The following is a 20,779-nucleotide window of genomic DNA, read 5'->3' on the forward strand; positions in this document are numbered from 1 at the left end:
TGCTTTAAGAATTGATCTAAGTGTTGGCAAATTACTTTTTATGCCCAATTATGAAATAACTCTTTTGCCCTTGTCATGTAATTGTGAAATTACCTCCATTGCCCATCACTCCTCATTTATATATAATATAGATATAGATATAGATATGGTCTTTTTTTTTAAAGACAAAAATTAATATGATATTACAAAATATCTATATTTTAGAGACAAGATTTTAATGTAAAAAACAAAAAGAAAAGAAAACTTTTAAATTTAGAAAAAAAGAAAATGCCATTCCAAATTAAACTACTCTTCCTTTTACATTGTTGGTTGTTTATAAAGAAAATATAATTATAATATTTTCGATCTTCGTTTCCATTGCATTAAAAATATAATTAAAAAAATATATATATATCGACTTATCGTTCCAAATTTTATAGGATTGTTAGTTGGGCACCTGTCTAAAAACGATAAACTCGTTAATAAAAAGATACGTTACATAATTTTTTTTTAAATAATTAAAATTAACATGTTAGGTTGTATAGTTTAAATAAAATTTAAAATTGTTTTATAGTCATGTATAAAACACAGATGAACTTCTGTTAACCACGTCGTTTTCATCATGTTAACAATGATTGTTCTAAAATTTTGTTTGTATATGTTTTGTCTTCTTGCTACTTATATCTATATTTTATTTTTATTTAAAATTTGAAAAGGACAGCTAAGGCTAACCCCAAAACTAACGGCGTGTGTCACATCTTCTTATTCTTATTAATAAATATTTATATTTATTATTTATGTATTATATAACCTGCCTTCAAAAGTACAATACCCCTTAATCTAATCTAGGGTTTCTTGTTCATCCAATCGAGAATCAAGATTATCTTATCACTTCCCCCAAATTGATCTAAAGTAATCACGACCCATTACAGATCTTGAAAAACCCATCAAAATCAGTATAAATTTGTGATTTTTATACGTATATGACTTAATCCAAGAAGACCCAGGAGTCCGATTTGTGATAAATTTTGTATTTTTATTATTATTATTATTAATCGAATTGAATTTCAAGAAAATGAATAAATCGGTGGTGATGGCTTTGTATGACGGAGAGAAATTGGTGGGTGAAGTTGAGGTTAATATAATTAGCCCTAATTTGAAACTGAAGGATAATAATAAACTGAGGATATGTTATTATTCCACACCCAGTGAAAGATGCTCACCATTAGCAGTTGTGTACACAATTGCTGCTTCAAATGTTTGCATGAAAATGGAGGAGTCAAAGTCAAACAACAAAGTCAAAGTCAAATCCAACAACTTGCAGTTGAGTCTTTTGCACCAGACATTACTTGGAGAAAACAAGGTACAAAAAGAAAGAAAGAAACAAAGAAAAGAATTTAATAAAATTGAAATTGGAACCCTAATAATAAGTTTTTAATTAATTTTGAGGACTTTGGTGATATGGACAAAGATGAGACCTTTAATTGATTTTGAGGAGGACTTTGTGTTTTAAAAAGATTAATCAATCAAAGACTGATGGTTCTAAATGAAAGACTGATTAGATCTAATTAATACAAACAAAAAACTGATTTTTTTTTTATAAAAGTTTTAGGGTTCTTGGAATTTAATTTTGGAATGTACAAATGAAGACCAGTTACATGTGTTCATCTGGGAATTTGCTTGATTGGATCTAAAACATACAAACAATTTTTATTTTTTTTTGAGCGACGGATTCGAGTTATAATTTGTGGTTCTTGAAATTTGATTTTGAGATATACAAGTGAAAATCTGGGAATTTTTTTTATTAGATCTAATAAATTCAAACAAAAAAACCCCCTTTTTTTTTAAGTTTTGAAGATTGATTCGGGTGGGTTATAATTTGTGGTTCATGAATTTCGATATTGAAATATACGAATTGAGGGCCAGTTACGTGCGAAGAAAAATCTGGGAGTTTTCTTGATTAGATCTAAAAGATACAAACAAAAAACTATATTTTTTGGTGTTTGAGCGACTGATTCGAGTTATAATTGTGGTTCTTGAAATTCAATTTTGGAATATTCAAAATGAAAACAAGTTACATGTGCAGATCTGGGAATTTTACTTAAATTAGATCTAAAAAGTACAGGAAAAAAAATCATTTTTTAATGTTTTACGACTTATAATTTCTGGTTCTTGAAATTCAGTTTGAAATATACAAATGAAAACCAGTTACATGTGCAGATCTGTGAGTTTTACTTAATTGGATCTAAGAAATACAAACAACAAATCATTTTTTTTTAAGTTTTGAGCGACCGATTCGACTTGTAATTTTCAGATTTGCCTGAAATTTGAACCCAAAGATTGTAAATCTGACTGATAACTTGTAATCTGGATGATTCTTCATGGACATGGAGTAATCTTGACACAAAGAATAAAACTGTAAACCATATAGAAATCTTTTAATTGTTTCGATTAACCGTTGAGATGTTAAAGGGAGCTGAACTAATACATTCTAAATTCATATCTTAATTATATCCGACAATATAAATACATATTCGCGTGTAATATTGATTTCCTGATATAAACAGTCATTTTTACTTGACGTGTGTGATCTCATTAGTTATTACTACATAAACGTGCGTCTTTTATACGCTGTCTTGTTAATATTCAATGCAATTTCCATATTAACGTATTGTCGACTTTATCACCATATGCAGACTGCTGTCGCTTCACTTGGCGGAGATGAGATGCACTTGGTAGCAATGTGTTCTAGAAGAAACGACGCATCTCCATGTTTTTGGGGATTTATCGTTCCACCGGGGCTTTACGAATCTTGTCTGGTCATGTTAAACCTAAGGTGTCTTGGCATTGTGTTTGACCTGGATGAGACTCTCGTAGTAGCCAATACTTTGAGGTCATTTGAAGATAAACTTGAAGCCATACAAAGGAGATTAAACACTGAAAAGGACCCGGCACGCATTGCTGGTATGCTTTCCGAGATTAAACGCTATCAAGACGATAGAAACATATTAAAACAATATGCGGAAAGCGATCAAGTTGTTGAAAACGGAAAGATAATCAAAGCAGAGTCCGAGGTTGTCCCCGCTTTATCAGACAAACATCAGCGTCTTCTTCGTCCAGTTATAAGATTGCAAGAGAAGAATATCATCCTTACCCGTATCAACCCAATGGTATACATCAGCGTCTTCTTCGTCTAATAAGTGATAATTATTTTCATTAAACTTGAAGAAAAAAAGTTGACTGAATAATAACCAAGTTTCATAATTGTTAAATTTAAGTCAAACTGTAACCAAGATTTATATATGTTAAATTTAGAGGGACAATAAGGGAACTTGGTTACTGTTCTATAAAGTAACCATCTTGATCTTATTCTTGTATATTTATTTATTAATTTAATACATCTTTATTGCGTTTATCAAGATTCGTGACACAAGCGTTCTCGTGCGTATGAGACCCGCGTGGGAGGATCTTAGAAGCTACTTGTTTGCAAAAGGACGAAAGCGGTTTGAGGTTTATGTTTGTACAATGGCGGAACGAGAATATGCTTTGGAAATGTGGAGGCTTCTTGATCCAGATTCAAGTTTAATAACTGTAAAAGAGTTATCAAACCGTATCGTGTGCGTGAACTCTGGTTAGTTTGTGTTTCATATTTTACATTTATATTATGTAATTGTTATACACTTACACACGCATTTTATGGATATTAACAGCGTCGAAGAAATCACTCATTAATGTTTTTCAAGATGGTAACTGCCATCCCAAAATGGCATTAGTTATTGATGACCGTTTGAAAGTGTGGGATGAGAGAGATCAACCGCGTGTTCATGCTGTTCCTGCTTTTTCACCGTATTATGCTCCCCAAGCTGAAGTACTTACCAACTAACCATATTAATATTATTTTCTTAACTTAAAATGTATTATATTAATATGTATATGGTTTTGCTTCTAGGAAAACTGTGCTGTTCCTGTCCTTCGTGTTGCTAGAAATGTTGCTTGTAGTGCCCGAGGTGGATTTTTCAAGTAAGAACATATACATTCGTTGCAAAGTGTTACATGCGTTTTTGTTAACTTAAAGATCATACTTGAACATATGATCTATCTTTGAACAGAGACTTTGATGAGGGCCTTTTGCAACGAATCAATGAAGTCGCGTATGAAGATGAAATCAAAGATATTTTGCCTCCAGATGTGAGCAACTATTTGGAGTCTGAGGGTGATGCTTGTGGTTTAAATGGTAGTAAAGAACCAGTCACTTTTGATGGAATTGCGGATGCTGAAGTAGAAAGAAGGTTAAAGGTAACGGCTTTTATTTTCACAAGTAAATAATTAATTGTTTGACACTTCATTTTGTGGCCAGGGCTGCTAAGCGGGCCGTGCTTCACATTTAAATGGTTTTTACATATAAATACTTTGAAGTAATATTATTGTGGCATTAGAAATACCCTTATAGTTAAAGTTATTATGCCATTCACATTTTAAAAACTAAGAAAATAAACAAATGGGTTAAACGGGTCAACCTGTGAACCATCAGGTTGACATAAACTCCACCTGTTTAGCTAAACGTGCCCGACTCGACCCGAACTCGTTTAGACTAAACCCAAACCCGCTAGTTTTGTGTTAGGTTCGTTTATGTTTTCTTGTCGTGTCATAAATTCACACCCTTATTTGTGACCGTCCAGGAGTCTACATCTTCATCAACAGTTGCTCCCGTGACGCCTTGTCTTGACCATGGACTTAAAGCACCGATCCTGTACAACCCCGCACCCACACCCGCACCCGCACCTGCACCTGCACCCGCACCCATTCCTGTTGTACCGACAAATGGTATAACCGTCAATTACCCTAAGAATCAGTTGCTATCCATACTCGAATGGTTAACTCAAACAGCCCGTCAAGAACCGAGTTTGAACAGTTCACCTGCACGGGAAGAAGGTGAGCTGCCAGAATCTGGACTTGACTCCGACACAAGACGCAGACTCCTCATTTTACAACACGGTATGGACATCAAACATCCGGTCACCACTGAACCACCACCGCAGTTTCCTGTAAGACCGCCACCAATGCAAGTTCCGGCTCCTCGGGTCGAGCCACGTGGTGGGTGGTTCCCGTTGGGTGAAGACACGGGTCCACAACGGTTTAACAGAATATCACCGTCTCATAATGAGTTTTCTGTACCTACTGAACCTGTGCATGCTAACAAAAAACAAACTTTTCGTTTACCGCCATTTGTTCCCGAGGAGGTAAGTTTTGTTTCTACTGATCTTATGTATGAAGCTAGTTTAGTAAGATCTATGTAATTAATATACATATATGTATATTTTCAGGTCCATCAAAGAGATGATAGGTGGGGGTTAAGTCATTCTCCACCTGCTCACCCCTCGTTCCCATGTAAGCCCGTTTAAGATCCTTTTCTTGCATATCTGTTATTTAGTTTTTGCAATATATATACGTGAATTATATACGTACACATACACAAATATGGAACTCCAAAAAAGTTTATGAGCTTCTAATAACCAATCATTTTTTTATATATTTAATATTAATTAACGGTAGTTTTGTCATTTGCTACATGTATTTTGTGATCACACGTATATGTATTCATAAAGTTGCATATAATAAACGACAACTAGCAATGTGTATACATGGTCCAAAATAAACATCCATGATTGAAAAAAAGTTTCATTTTTGTCACTATCTGAACAGGAAACATATTCACTGTAAAAGTTTTAAAATCTTATTCTTTATGGTCTTAATAAACGAATGCTAAAATGGTTAACAAAGGAGCGATGACAGTGAAACTCATAAAGATTGTTAAGCTGGGAAAGATTTCTGATCTTGTAATTGATATTGTGTTGGCTCTATGAACTTTGCATATTTAATAATAAACGCATCAAGAATTGGAAATAAGTTATTACTTTTCCTTTTTGTCTAATAATCGGATTATTTTGAAGGGGATGAAGCATCATTCGACTACAGGGATATGGTCAATGAAATGGGCGGAAATGATATGTTTGCTGAATCCCCTGCTGAATATCTACATTTTATTGCCTCCAAATGCGGAACCAAGGTATTATAATAATAGATCTTTATCTACCAAATGTGTCATTAAAATCTAAAGGGCGCAATTTTTGCCCGTTTATGTATAAACTGGTCAATTTTGACCTGTTTCTTGTTCGGTCAACTTACTATTTATATAATGCAGGTCGAGTTCAAGTCGTCTTTGGTCCCTAGCACCAAACTGCAGTTCTCTTTTGAGGTATTTGAATTTTTATAAAAAAATATTTGTTACTTATGTGACAATTTCTGAGTCACTAATTTTGGGCTAAACAATCGACCGTCTATTACAGGTGTGGTTTGCTGGAGAGATAATCGGTGATGCAACTGGGAGAACGCGAAGGGAAGCTCACCATCATGCTGCTGAGTCATCTCTTAAGAATTTGGCAGGTAAAAAAAAGAATTAAACATGAACACATGTCTTGTTTGCTCGTATATGTTTGTGAACGTTCATTCATTTGCATTCGTTTGTTTACCGTGTTCATTTAATTGTTCATTTTCAATCGTTTGTTTGGTTAATGGTAAACGAACAAGCACAAACATGATCTGTTCGTGAACCATTCATTTATACTATTAACGAACAGACATAAACGAATATGAACACACTCATTTTCTTGTGAACTAACGCAAAAAAGAAAACCCTTTCGTTTACTTGTTCATGTCCGGGTGCTTTTATTTTTTGTGTAATTATTTTCTTTCAACCATATTCTAACCATTGTAGGCGATATTCGTGCAGATAAGTATTTATCATGCCTAAACTCAGGAGAAGTGGGAAAGTTTATAAGTGATGGGATTCCCAAACAAGGCTCAATAGCTGCACTTAGTGAGCTAGTAAGATCTCATTATAGCTTTAATAATATCAGTCACCGTGTTTTATAATCCACACTTGTTACTGATTCATAACATTTTACCATTTCAGTGCATGATGGAGGGTTTAGGTTTCACTTTTCAACCGCAGCCTCACGTTCCAACTACTATGCGTGTGAACAATGAACTATATGCACAGGTACTACTGTTGTGACATATTGTTTATATTGTGATTTATGAAACTTTTTTTTTCTATCGTTTTTTGCAATGTTTATCACGTGTTTTGGTTATGTTTTCAGGTTGAAATAGATGGGGAGGTGTGGGGTAAGGGAGTCGGGTTGACGTGGGATGAAGCTAAGATGCAGGTACATATATGTTTTTCTATATTATTATATAATATGGACGTGTTCAATACATAACCAATTTTAAGCGACACTGATTGATTTTCATGTTTTTACTTTACACATCAGGCTGCAGAATCCGCTTTCCAAAATTTGAAAGCAAAGATCGGGCAACACCCTCAAAAACGTCAACTTTCTTCCAGGTCTGTTACTATAAAAATATAAACGCGAATTATTTATAAAAGGTTGTTTCTCATATTGAAGACACGTTTTAACACATTAATTTGTTTATTTTGATCAGATCATATCAAGGAATGCCAACCAAACGCTTTCGACCAGAGGACCCGAGAGTTATGCAAAGAATGGCAGCGTCTGCAAGATACCCTTAAAAAGCCTCTCTCGTTCCTTGACAATATTCTTTCATTAAATGGATCTTTTATTACAAACTGCTTTACCATATGGTCGATTTTGTAAACACCGCCTGTGAATGTAACCCTTCAAGGCAAGATCGTTTGGTTGTTTTTGAACTTGGATACAAAGATGCAAAAAAGCATATTGTATCTGACTTTGACTTTGGCTTTGACTTGCACCATGGTCTCATTTTGGTCTGTGTTGGCCGCCAGGATGGTCGGAAAACCGCCAAAGCACGAAACTAGGATTGAAAATCAATGCAGTTTCTTGATTTGGTGGTGTTTTGAGACTTGGAAGCAACCATCATGCTGACAAAGATGATGGTGATTCATGTATCTTTGTACTTGTGTAGTTGCTGCTAGTTTCCAAATTTAGATGTTTTTAGTTGTTTTAAGGAATTTTGGTAATGGCAAATGTGATATTTCCATTGAATAAACCGTTCAATTTTCGGATAGGTATACGTGATTTCTATTACATTTACCGAATGTACTATCGGATTTGACCCAACGTGTGGTTTAGATAAATCGAGTCAAATTACAATATATGGTGTAGGGATGGTAAACGGAACTCAAACTTGATGGGAAAATCTAACGCTAGAAAAATTTAGGACGGGTATTCTGGTATCATGGTATGATATTAATTTAGAAACTTTTCACGATGAGATTAAATTAACATTTTTTTTTTCGAATATGAGACAAATATGTTATTAAATGACTATCCCGCTTGATTAACCGAACCATATGTAAACCTTTTTAATTAACTTATTATCATTAGGTAATAAAATAAATAATCTACTAATTTACTAGTTTTTACTATTTATATTTTTAATTTCTGTTGGTAATAAAATTTTATAAAAATTTATATAGTAAGAAATGCGTTTAAAACTGTAGTGAGTAATTTTCCCAATACAAGGAATATCGGATTGGGATAACCCAATGAGACATGGATATGGTATTGGACACGGTTTTACAACGGGGTATGAGACAGGGATACCGATACTCGCCTCATCTTTATATCGGGTACCCTCTACCGACTACAATGGTAATAATAATGTCCATTATAACTATAGCTATGAAGTTACGAGTGTTACTAATTACTCGTTAATTCTAATGTTTAATGTAAAAAACTTGATTCTCCTTTTATCTTTTTCTTAGACTGTGTTTATATATGGGATTATGATGACCTTCCTATGTCTTCTATAAGACAGTTTTCTGTATTTTAAAAAGATTATGTGATGATCTTTGAAAAAATGGGTACAAAACTAAGTCATAGATTGTGGGTCACAATTCTAACTGTTTATAAAACTAAACTAAGTTCATGAACAATTCACGAGTTTTAATTTTGTAATTCGTAATAACTAAATACACACACAAAGTTGTGTCATGGATTTTGGGTCGAGTTTTATTCATTTGAATTTCTCTAGACTCATAATACTAAAAGAAAAAAACTGTTGTAAAAATGAGCCAAGCTGCATGTAAGTTATCAAGATCAAGCCGAGCTTGAGCCTAAGTTTCACTTATTGAGTTTGAGTAGGCTTACAAGTCTAAATGAGTATTATATATCTAAATCAAATTTTCATATACTAAATACATATTTACATAATATTTATTAGTTTTACAAAAACTTACAATAAGAAAAACTAAATTATTTATATTATTTGTTATAGAAGTTATAAATATACGAGTATTAAATATATGTACACGCAAATTAATAAATAAATAATAAACGAGTCGGGCTTGATTTTGAAAGTTGTATATGGGCTGAGCTCGATCTTGACAATTAGAGTTTAAAACAAGTTGAGCTCAAACTTAAATTTGGAAGCTCCCTATCATGCATAGTATTGCACGCGAATGCATTGTTGATATGACAGTTAAGAATAGGCCTGTAAACAAAGAGGTTCATTTATCTAACAAACAAATGAACGAACATGAAGAAGCCCACACTTACTTCTAACTGATATTTGCTCATTTATGTTTGTTTATTTCCATTCATCTTTGTTTAGTTATGTTCGTGAAGAATTAGCTATACTATTAACAAACAAACATAAACGAACACGAACATATTCATTTTCTAAATGAATGAACACAAACAAGAAAGCCACAATTGTTTATTTGTTTGTGATCAAACGTTTGTTTAGTGAAAGTTAAACGAACACGAACACTCCCCGTTCAATTCATTTACAGGCCTAGTTAAGAATCATATGTTTGTATTTTTTCAAATGTATGTTGCGAAACAAGAAACATTCCGCAAAGAAGCCGATAAACAATATTGGAAAGCGGCAGCTTAGCTAATTCCTCGTGAGGTTCCAAATATTGAAAAACGAGGCAAGTCAATAAACACTTGTAACAGTTAAGTATCTTCTTTAAAGTATTATTATTCCTATTTTTTTAATTTATGAGCAAATTACGCGGTTAATGGTAAATGTAAATATATAGTCGAGTGGTCCGTGAGCTATTAGATATTGACTTGCTTAATTTACAAATCGAGTTGACCCTAAAGAAGCTTAATGTCACGGAGTTATTTCTTTGACTCGCGTGCGGCCTTAGAACTTGGTCTAAGTAAGCCTTGATGGTTAGGTTTGTAGTGTTTTGGCAGCGAAAGTCTTTAGTAAAGTGTGTTGTCTTGCAATGTTGCAAGTAATGATGCTTGTGTTTAAACAAGAGTGTGATGCTTGTAATACTTGATACAAGTAGTAATACTTGATACAAGTATACAAGTAAAGAGTTTATATTACTAAAAAGATGGATTACAAGTGTTTATGAGTACAAGAGCTTGGGTTGTCTCAAATGAGACCCCATGACACCTATTTATACTAGTTAGGGTTGATTCTAGAGTCTTCCTAACCTAGATCATTCTATACAAATATCTTAGCATGTTACTAGATCCTTCTTAGAAAATATCCAGCATCTTGATGATTGTGGGCTGATCTTGAAGCTTCTTGGTTGTCCTAGAAGCGTCTTGGGTCTTCCGGGCTGATGTAGTATGTACCGGGCTGTTCCGGAGAGTTCTGGAGAGTGCTAGGCTTTTCAAGAGAGGACCGGGCTGTTCCGGATTGTTCCAGAGAGTACCGGGCTGTTCCGGAGTGTGCCGGGTTGTTCCAGATTGTTCCGGAGAATACCAGGTTGTTCTTGAAAGGTCCGGGTGGTTCCGGAGTCTTTTAGGCTGCTCTAGTTTGTCCCGGAATGATCCAGATGTCGCGAAAAATGTTGTGCACTTTGGCGGTGCGTGACATCCTCCCCCACCCGATTTCGCAACGCCCTCGTTGCGAGTCTTTAACCCTCGGCTTGGGTGGACGAGTCTTAAAGCCGCTATGGTTGTCTCTCGTTTGTTTTTTCCGGATTCCATAGCTATTGTGTACACCTGACCTTCTTTGATTATGCAAAGAGTGTTCATGCTTGGTGCAATGGTAGCCCCTGTTTTTCGGAAAAACTCCATCCCAAGTATGATATCGTAGTCATCTAGGGGTGCCACAGAGAAATGCATTTTTCCGGTCCACGCGCCGATCTTGGTTCTTACTCCCCAGGCTACTCCTTGGATTGGTTTAGCGTCTCCAGATGCGGGCTTGATCAGGACTCATGAGCTGTAATTCTTATGCCGGGCCTCCTGGCCATCTCAGGAGTTATAAAATTGTGACTTGCGCCGGTATCGACTAGCGCCTTCACTCGTTGCCCTCAAATTTCCAAGGTAACGAAGCGAAGTCCCTTTGGTTTGCCCTCAACAGATGTCGGGTTACTTTGGTTCGCCATTGTGGAAGGTGTTCCTTGTTGAGCGATTAAGGTGTTTAACAATTGTAGTTGCACCGCCCCTAGACGAACTTCCTCGGTTTCGTCGGGTTCTTCTTCAGTCTTTATCAAAGTTGTCAACTTGGATTTCTTTGGGCAATCTCGTGTGTCATGTGGCCCATCACAAAGAAAACAATTCTTACTCGTCATTGGTTCTTTGCCATACCTTGGTTGGTATGTTGGTTTTCTTGTGTCATCTCTTTGATTTTGATTGTAATTGCTGATGGGTTTGGCTCCCCCACCAGTTTCGTTGTAGCGATCCACGGATGTGGGCCTTGGTGATCGTTGTTCGTTACGATCAGCCAAATTTTCAGCAGCAGCGATGGCTGATGACAAGTCTTGAACATTGCGACGTTCAAGTTCGGTTTTGGCCCAATATTGTATGCCATCGATGAAGTTTATTAGAGAATCTTCAGGTGAAAGATCCGGAATTTCGAGTACGAGATTAGTAAATTTGGTGATGTACTCTTTAAGTGATCCCTTTTGTTTAAGGTTTCGAAGTCGGATCTTTGCTTCATGTTGAGCTCTTTCCGGATAGAATTGTTTCTTGATTTCTTTGACGAAATCAGCCCATGTGGTAAGAGTACGCGTACCTTGTTCAATCTCCATGTTTTTACGTCGCCACCATAGTGCAGCGGTGTCTTTCAGATAGAGTGCCGCCGTATTGATTTTCTTGGCGTCTTCTCTTATCTCCATGCCTTTGAAGTATTGTTCAACTTCCTAAAGGTAGTCGTCCACGGCTCGTGCTTCTCTCTTGCCAACAAATGGTGTTGGTTTTGGGTGATCCACCTTGCTGGTGCCTCCAGCGTCGCCTCCATTTGCAAATGCTTGCTTGAGTATCTTCACTTCTGTTTGTAATTCTTTGAAGCTTTCTTCATGTGCCGCAAGTTTGCGTTCAAAGCTTTCTTGAATCTGCCCCAGCTCATTTATTAGTAGTTCTTTTATTTCGGCTTTCGTCAGCGTGATTGCAAGTTTAAACTTTTCTCGTAGTTCTCCAAAGTTGCTTTCCATGGGGACTATTTCGTGTAGGGATTCATCGACGTGCTCCCTATACGTGTTGAATTCAGCTCTGAGTGCATCGACATGTATTTCGGTGTCTTCGACTCGTTTGTTTAAGGAAGCAATCAGCTCCTTAGCAGACTTTTTGCCCTTCTGAGTTCCTGCTCCCGTGGTGAGGATTAGATCTTCGGTCTTCTTTTCAGATGCCACCCCAATGAATCGAACGCGCTATGATACCAACTGTCACGGAGTTATTTCTTTGACTCGCGTTCGGCCTTAGAACTTGGTCTAAGTAAGCCTTGATGGTTAGGTTTGTAGTGTTTTGGCAGCGGAAGTCTTTAGTAAAGTGTGTTACCTTGCAATGTTGCAAGTAATGATGCTTGTGTTTAAACAAGAGTGTGATGCTTGTAATACTTGATACAAGTATACAAGTAAAGAGTTTATATTACTAAAAAGATGGATTACAAGTGTTTATGAGTACAAGAGCTTAGGTTGTCTCAAATGAGACCCCATGACACCTATTTATACTAGTTAGGGCTGATTCTAGAGTCTTCCTAACCTAGATCATTCTATACAAATATCTTAGCATGTTACTAGATCCTTCTTAAAAAATATCCAGCATCTTGATGATTGTGGGCTGATCTTGAAGCTTCTTGGTTGTCCTAGAAGCATCTTGGGTCTTCCGGGCTGATGTAGTATGTACCGGGCTGTTCCGGAGAGTTCTGGAGAGTGCTAGGCTTTTCAAGAGAGGACCGGGCTGTTCCGGATTGTTCCAGAGAGTACCGGGCTGTTCCGAAGTGTGCCGGGCTGTGCTAGATTGTTCCGGAGAATACCGGGTTGTTCTTGAAAGGTCCGGGTGGTTCCGGAGTCTTCTATGCTGCTCTAGTTTGTCCCGGAATGATCCAGATGTCGCGAAAAATGTTGTGCACTTTGGCAGTGCGTGACATTAAGCTGGGGTTCCTGCCTTAATTGAAGCTCTTTTGGTGACAAGCTTAATCTCAAGCTTCAAATACCGAATTTAAGTAAACACTGATTCTAAATGAAACTATTCTTTTATTTAATACAGTAATTGTTACTATGATAAAACAATTAATTGTACAAAAGTAATAAATTTTATGTTATTATAATTAAATAGGTAATTATACATAAATATAAATAATCTCGAGTTTTAACATAGTGTAAAACAAACTCAATATAAAATTCATCTTGCTTAAACGCTTCTTTCTAAAATTTTACTTGCAATATTAAGAATGTTCTTATAATTTTGATAAAGAAATTACTATAGACTAAAACTTCACATAAATGGGCATCCTTTTACATATAGACATGCACAAAAATATTCTTCTATATCTTCTTACTTAGAACCAACAAAAACAATAACAAATTTTGCCCATAATCAACTTAAATCTTCTCAAAATAATTCAATTTCCCGAACTTTAATCTCTATGCCAACCTCCAAAACCACCACCTCCGATTCACAAGATGATAGGTTGTAGACAGTGGAACCCATCTCGGCACGTTAGCAGTCGGTCACAACGGATCGTTATTCCATCTTAATAAACTTTTAACATTCTATATGAATCTCCTTATAAATGGTACCAACCTGTATCTTTCTACCGTTCAGTATACAAAATAACGAAATATAATAAAATCCTATAAAAAAATTTTCGTAACGTTGAATTCATCTAGGCTTTACTTGCGTGATTGTAGTAGGGAAAGAGGTTATGTGTCCACTCGTGGAAGCACCCGATACCTTTTTGTTGTCATTAGAGTCTTGGAAAAATCCCGGAGGTGTAAGTTCTTTTTCGTTAAGTTTAACGTTTTTCGACAGCATGTCAACAACTTGGCTCATATTGGGCCTCCGGTTTGCGGTTGCTTGAGTACAAAAAAAGGCTACTTTTATGTACTTGATGACATCATCCTTAGGATATGTGTTAAGCTGGTCGTCCACGAGTTCTAGAAGTCTTCCCTCTTCGTATAGCTCCCATGCCTTTGTAACATAACATAGACGTGTTAAAAAATGGTAATAATATTAATAATAACATCAATGATAATGATAAAATACAAGATATAAATGTATGCAAATCACGTTGATATGTGTAAAATATGTTCTTTTTTGTCTCGGTATTTGATATGCGAATCAGATACATGTATCTATATTTTGTATTGACGTATCGTGGTTTATATACTATTTTAGGAGTAGATATGATAAGAGAACATCCCAAAAAATGCTTTTTGCCTCCAAAATAAATGATACGCGAATCAGATATGCGTATCCATTTTTTGTATTTACGTAACTCATGGTTTATATACTAGTATACGACTAAAATGATACATGAGTAAAGATAAATACGCGACAATGAACTTCTAATTTTTTTCTTAAATAATACTTACCCATTCCAATAGAACTTTCTGATCTGTACCCCAACTTGATAATGAACTACTTCTTCCACTTATTATCTCAAGAACCAGGACCCCAAAGCTATAAACATCGGCTTTCAATGTCAGTTGACCCCCCAATACATATTCCGGTGCCAAATAACCACTGAAGAGTAAAATAGAATTTCATCAAGCAAAATTCTAGTAAGAAGCTTAACTCATGCCTAACGATCAGAAACCATTGAGGATAACATTCTAAACAGGTTATACTTAGATTAGAACAATTCTAGAATGATCATTTGGGTATATGAATTGTATCTTTGTAATAAAAATAAACAAGAAATTTGTAATATTAACTTACTTTGTTCCGGCTAGTTTTGTGCTTATGTGAGTGATGCTATCAGGGAAAAGTTTAGCCAATCCAAAATCTCCAATTTTTGGTGTGAAATCTTTGTCTAGAAGTATATTACTAGCTTTAATGTCTCGATGCACAATATGTGGCTTGAGTTCTTCATGAAGATATGCAAGTCCTCGTGCTGTACCGATGCAAATATTAGATCTTTTTTCCCAGTCAAGCTCTGTAACATGATTTCTTTTACCTGTAATAAGGTTAAATATTAACTTGGCACTTAACTAAAAAGGGCAAATTGCATAAAAGGATCAGATAAGGTTGCGACTAAAAGAACAATAGTACAATACTGACACATTATCCAGATGGCACCACCGAAGCGTCATTCTGGTCGTGTGATAGGGGAAACAAGTTCAAATGGGCTGTATGGCAGGCAAAAAATGGTCATATGGGTTGTATGAAGAGCAAATCGTACAGTCTGTATGATGTGTTTGACCTATGTGGCCCCTGTCAATATCGTACGGAGTGTATAACCATTCTTCGCACTATCATACGCTTGGTTTTAAATTGCGTAATGCGCTCCAATGTGTTTGGTCAAAAACTCTGATGCGTGATGCGAGCACATCACGTCTTTATTAGAAAAATACTAATATACGACATTAAGCTAAAATTCAAAAGGAAACATACTAATTCAAAAAAGCTTGCGAATATGATCAAACTATATAAAGCATACTAATATGCATAAGCAAATCAGTAATATATAAAATCAAAAGAAAGGACATTATTGAATTTTGAAAAGACTGAATTTTACAAAATCAATAACTTGCTGATTTTTGAAAACCAACTGCAACACTACTTTTTTCGGAAACCAACTGCATCACGATCGCTTAACACCGATTATAATTCTTTGAAGCACCCAAGGACGCAAATCCGGATTTTGAATACCAATTGAAGTGGATTTTGATTCAGTTGAAGTGGATTCTGATTAAAACATAATGCTCGCAATCAGCACGATATGCGTTACAGCGTAAGAGGCGCGCATTTTAAAACCAAGATCATACGGTTCATATGACGTGACAGACTCTGGTGTTCACACTTGATTTAACATCATGTGACATGTGACATCACACAGTCCGTATGATATGGTGTGAGATGCACACTGGTGTACACTTCTAAAGGTGGTGTTTTCATAAGAGGGCCCTTAAATTAACAGCCTACTTTGACTCAATTCCCATTATAGGCAATTTAAATTTTCAATGAAGATAGTTATATACTTGTGACTTATTCCATTTTAGGAAATAAATCTAAAAGTCAGCTGCTACTTTGCAGGTAAAAATAGAATTGAACGTAGGCTGTTATTTTATTCAGTATGTGCTAATTAATAATAAGCAATAAAGCTTACCTAATACTGTTTGGTCAAGGCTGCCATTTTCTACAAATTCATATACTAAAATACGATTACTTCCTTCAACACAACATCCAACTAACTCAACGAGGTTTCGGTGTCTGACATTCGCTATCGTATTGATTTCTGATAAAAATTCACGAACCCCTTGCTTTGATTCAGCAGAAAGTGTCTTCACTGCAACGTGTGTTCATCTTTAAGGGTTCCCTGATATTTTGATCAAATTTAGCATTAACTAAAACGTTAAATACCGTGGCAAAAGCTTTATTATCATGATAATACCATATTTTGGGAAACTTTTGACCTGTTTTCGTTTAAACTAAAATTTTACATTATTGAAAAACTATACAAGATTACGATGAAAGTAGGATGGTAACAAACTGTCAAAATATTAGGAAGTAAGACTTGTAAAGAAACAGAATACAAATAAGTACCTTGTAAACGATTCCAAAACCTCCTCACCCGATCTTGGTACTTCGATCAAAGTTATACGTTGCTAATCGTAATTCTTTATATGAAAAGCTCCTTATATTATCAAGAGAAAAACCTACGCAACAAACAAACAAACAAACAACACAGTAGGTTCATAAATACAAGTAAGACTTTGAAGAGAAAATGAAATAACACATATAATTAGTATCTTACAGTTTAAAAAAAAAGATATTAAAAATTTTACCTTCTAATTCTCTAGGAGTAGTCGACTGTTTCTTTAGTACACGTGAGGAACCGAAGCAGCTACAACTCATGTTTGTTGGATTTACAAATGAAAACTCAACCTTGTAAAATAAATACAGAACAACATCAGACAAACCACTCGTTATTGGCTTGCAAGTGACAAAAACTATCAATACACACACATTTTAGAAATTAGAACCAGTGATTGACATGATTTTTTCAGTTAGGTGTGTGCTATTGAATTTCAAAATTATATAACTCCCCATAAAACATGTTGGAAATCAGAAACAACAGTCTCAACTGGTTCGGTGATCAAACACCGCGATCCGTGACTCTTTGTTTTATTCAATAAACTTACAAACCTATTATATTACAGCAGAGCCCTAATACATAAAATAAGTTGCCAAATAAACATACTATGGCTCAAATTCATAATATCTAGTAATTGAAATCAAACACCTTAATAAACATTCAATTATTAAATAAAACCATTAACCAATAAATAAACATAGTAATAAATTGGGTTTGGATCAAATACAAATGAAATTAACGTGCTAAACATGAGAATCAAGTAGAGTAATTAATTATATATACAAGTAGAGTAATTATGTAATTACTCTATAATGTAATTACATAATTACTCTACTTGTATATATAATTAATTATAATTACTCTACTTGTATATATAATTAATTACTCTACTTGATTCTCATGTTTAGCACGTTAATTTCATTTGTACGTTAACCTTCCCCCTAATAAACTAAACCTATCTCTTGACTCTTCACCACCTAATCATACAAATCAATCAAATGTTTCTTCATTCATTAATAATAATAATAATAATAAGTAAGTAGTTTGATTTGAGGATTGTGTAATTATAGGTAGGTCGTGTTTATGGTTTGTGTAATTATACTAACAAGTAAATATTAGACAATTAGTATGATTGAACATGATATGATCAGATCAAAGAGTTGATACATACATACATACATACATACATACATACATACGGTAGGTGGAGTGGACAGGGATAGTCTTTTGTCTTCTCTTCTGTGTTCCCACCATTTTTCTCTTCTTTCTTCTTTTCTAACTTCACTTTTCGAAATGCAAATGGAAATATAATATTATCCCATTATATTGTTTTATATTATTTATTTTTAATATTTTTGTTACTTTTTGAATTTTTATTTTTTGTTAGTATGAAATTTAATAATATATGGTTTGATGATAAATTTTTATATCAAATATTTGGTGATATTATCTTTAACTTAATGAGATGTTATAACTCATTTAACAAATATCTAGGTTTGATGAGACACATACCGTAAATTCGGGTCAAATGCATGAGAAACCTTCATTTAAAAATCAAGCAAATCTGGTGACTCCACAAAAAGGGAGAGCGACCACATCACGACACGTAGGATTTTTATGGTTTCGTTTATATTATATATATATATATAACTGACTTAGGTAATTAGGAGCGTCAACTTCTAACACGACACGAACAGAGCGTAATGTTACGTGTGTCGGGGTTAATGTATTAGACACTAATAAATATACGAGTCGTTTTGGAGTTCACCAATCCAACCAGTTAACCCGTCATAGACCCTTGTTTGTGTGAGAGAGAAATTCATCAATTAACCGAACTAGAAAATCAAAAAGCTGTATTAGTTATTTCAGTAAACCATTGAGTTATTAGGTATATTAATTATCTACTGAAATATATACAAATCGGTTCTATGGTTTAGCACTCTGGACTTTGAATCCAGCGACCTGTGTTCGACTCCCGGTAGTACCTGCTTTTTTTTATTTAATTCTTGCATGCAACAGTAAAGTAATCTTTGTATGTTTTCTTATTCTTATTCAACAAGTTTACATGTGTTTAAATGAGAAATAAACTTATTTACGTACTTATGGTGTTGGATTAAATATTCATTGGTTTTGTACTTATCTTTTAATAATCATATATATTTTATCAAATAAATATTTAGAAGTGATACAAATATCGTTTATTACAGGCTTACAGCTTGTAGTCCTTAAAAATGCATTTTATACTTTGTATAGTTTAATTTTAAGGATATAATATCTATAAAACCAGCAAATTCCCACATTATTTTACTTTCTAACCCGTTTTTCGGTTTTAAATTGATTACGTCAGAAAATTATTATTGTATTTTGTCATCCAAACGTATAACATAAATTTATTTAACTATTTTAACTTCTAATTCTTTTGAGAATTTGATAGATTCTAATTTTATTTTAACATAAGTAACTAAAAAAAATACTTTTGTTCAATTAAATCTTCAAAAATAAAGGTTGATATATAGCCACAACACAAATGACCATACTAGTCAATACAACAATAATAATAATAATAATAATAATAATAATAATAATAATAATACTTTGAATAACCACAAACAAGCAATCATTGTATAAAACTTCAAAGCAATTGTGTGTACGACTATCCTTAATGCCACGTAACATCTTTGAATACCTACAAATAGCAATCCTTCGATAAAAACTAAAACCATGTGTTTGACTGTCCTTAATTCCACGTGGCATTCTTAATCGTTCGACGTATGTTAGGTCAACGATAAGATAATTTAAGGATTCTTTCAAAAAGGTTATTAATATGTCGACCACATTAAAAACCGCATGATATAATAAGTTACTTATTATTTTTTTTTTTGAACGACTAACGCCGGTGTGCTGGGTACTCTGTACGCGGTCCCCACTGGACAAAGGTAGCCCGAGCCGGCTACTATTCCGGACGGATGAAGCCCCTAGAGGTCCACCCTATTGAGGGATTCACCGGATAAAACCCGACCACCACACCCGCCTAATGGCACGACAACAAGGAGACGGTAAAACCGGGTGAGATCAGGACTCAAACCCTGGCAAGTCAGGATCATCCCTCATATCTCCCATATAAATTGGTGGTAGTGAGGTTTGAACACCCTACATCTCACTAGTTAAGTGAGTGCTTTACCATTGAGCCACATCCAATTTATACTTATTATTATTATTATTAGTATTATTATGTATATAAATAGAAACAGCATATAAATTTACTTTATTATTTGATATGGACGTATATTAAAGTGACTTTGGTCTAGTGATATTAATGTGTCAAATTGTTATGTCTTCTTTTCAATAGTTTGAATGTGTAAGTCTAATCGCGTCTAAGGTTGTGATATTACTTAAGCCGAGTCCAACGGATTATGAAAGTAATGTTTATCACCTCAAGATCTATTCTGATAATTTTTAAAAGACCTACTTTTGTTATCCGAAAAGAGCTAGTGGCGTCGTTTATTTTGGGTCATAAACCGGTTTTGGTACAAAATATTCCAACCCATACAAATTGGTTTGGGTCGGGTTAGTTAGTAGAAACTAGTTTGGGCCATGTGAGGGGGAACCGGTATCCAAATTGCCGGGTAGGGTTGGGTTGAAATTGGTTTGGGCCAAACTGGTTTTTTTGTTATTCGGTTGGGAACGTTTTTTATCTTTTTCACCTCTACCTATACCTTTTACATCAAAAGCCCAAAGCTCAAAAACCAAAAGCTCGTGTCTGCTAAGTGCGAACTGACCCCTTAAA

The 20,779-nt window shown here is 34.7% G+C and overlaps 2 pseudogenes across 2 annotated transcripts; one reads left to right on the plus strand and one right to left on the minus strand.

Annotated features, from left to right (window-relative positions):
* Positions 1–816: 816 nt before the first annotated feature.
* Positions 817–7,862, plus strand: LOC143537833 (RNA polymerase II C-terminal domain phosphatase-like 1; annotated as a pseudogene). The gene is made up of 15 exons (XR_013136147.1): positions 817–1,342; positions 2,676–3,149; positions 3,400–3,610; positions 3,690–3,847; positions 3,929–3,999; positions 4,089–4,275; positions 4,659–5,367; positions 5,931–6,046; positions 6,182–6,235; positions 6,327–6,423; positions 6,755–6,864; positions 6,953–7,039; positions 7,140–7,205; positions 7,311–7,384; positions 7,483–7,862. The product of XR_013136147.1 is annotated as an RNA polymerase II C-terminal domain phosphatase-like 1 (transcript).
* A 6,074-nt stretch (positions 7,863–13,936) lies between these two features.
* On the minus strand, positions 13,937–17,424 carry LOC143537814 (cold-responsive protein kinase 1-like; annotated as a pseudogene). Its single transcript, XR_013136140.1, has 6 exons — positions 17,183–17,424; positions 16,941–17,053; positions 16,504–16,713; positions 15,114–15,351; positions 14,768–14,918; positions 13,937–14,363 (listed from the first exon to the last, which is right to left on the minus strand). The product of XR_013136140.1 is annotated as a cold-responsive protein kinase 1-like (transcript).
* Between the last annotated feature and the right edge of the window lie 3,355 nt (positions 17,425–20,779).

Source organism: Bidens hawaiensis, unplaced genomic scaffold (assembly GCF_021521415.1).
Source record: "Bidens hawaiensis isolate Kalapana, Puna unplaced genomic scaffold, B.hawaiensis_p1.1 tig00011408_1, whole genome shotgun sequence".
Taxonomy (NCBI): domain Eukaryota; kingdom Viridiplantae; phylum Streptophyta; class Magnoliopsida; order Asterales; family Asteraceae; genus Bidens; species Bidens hawaiensis.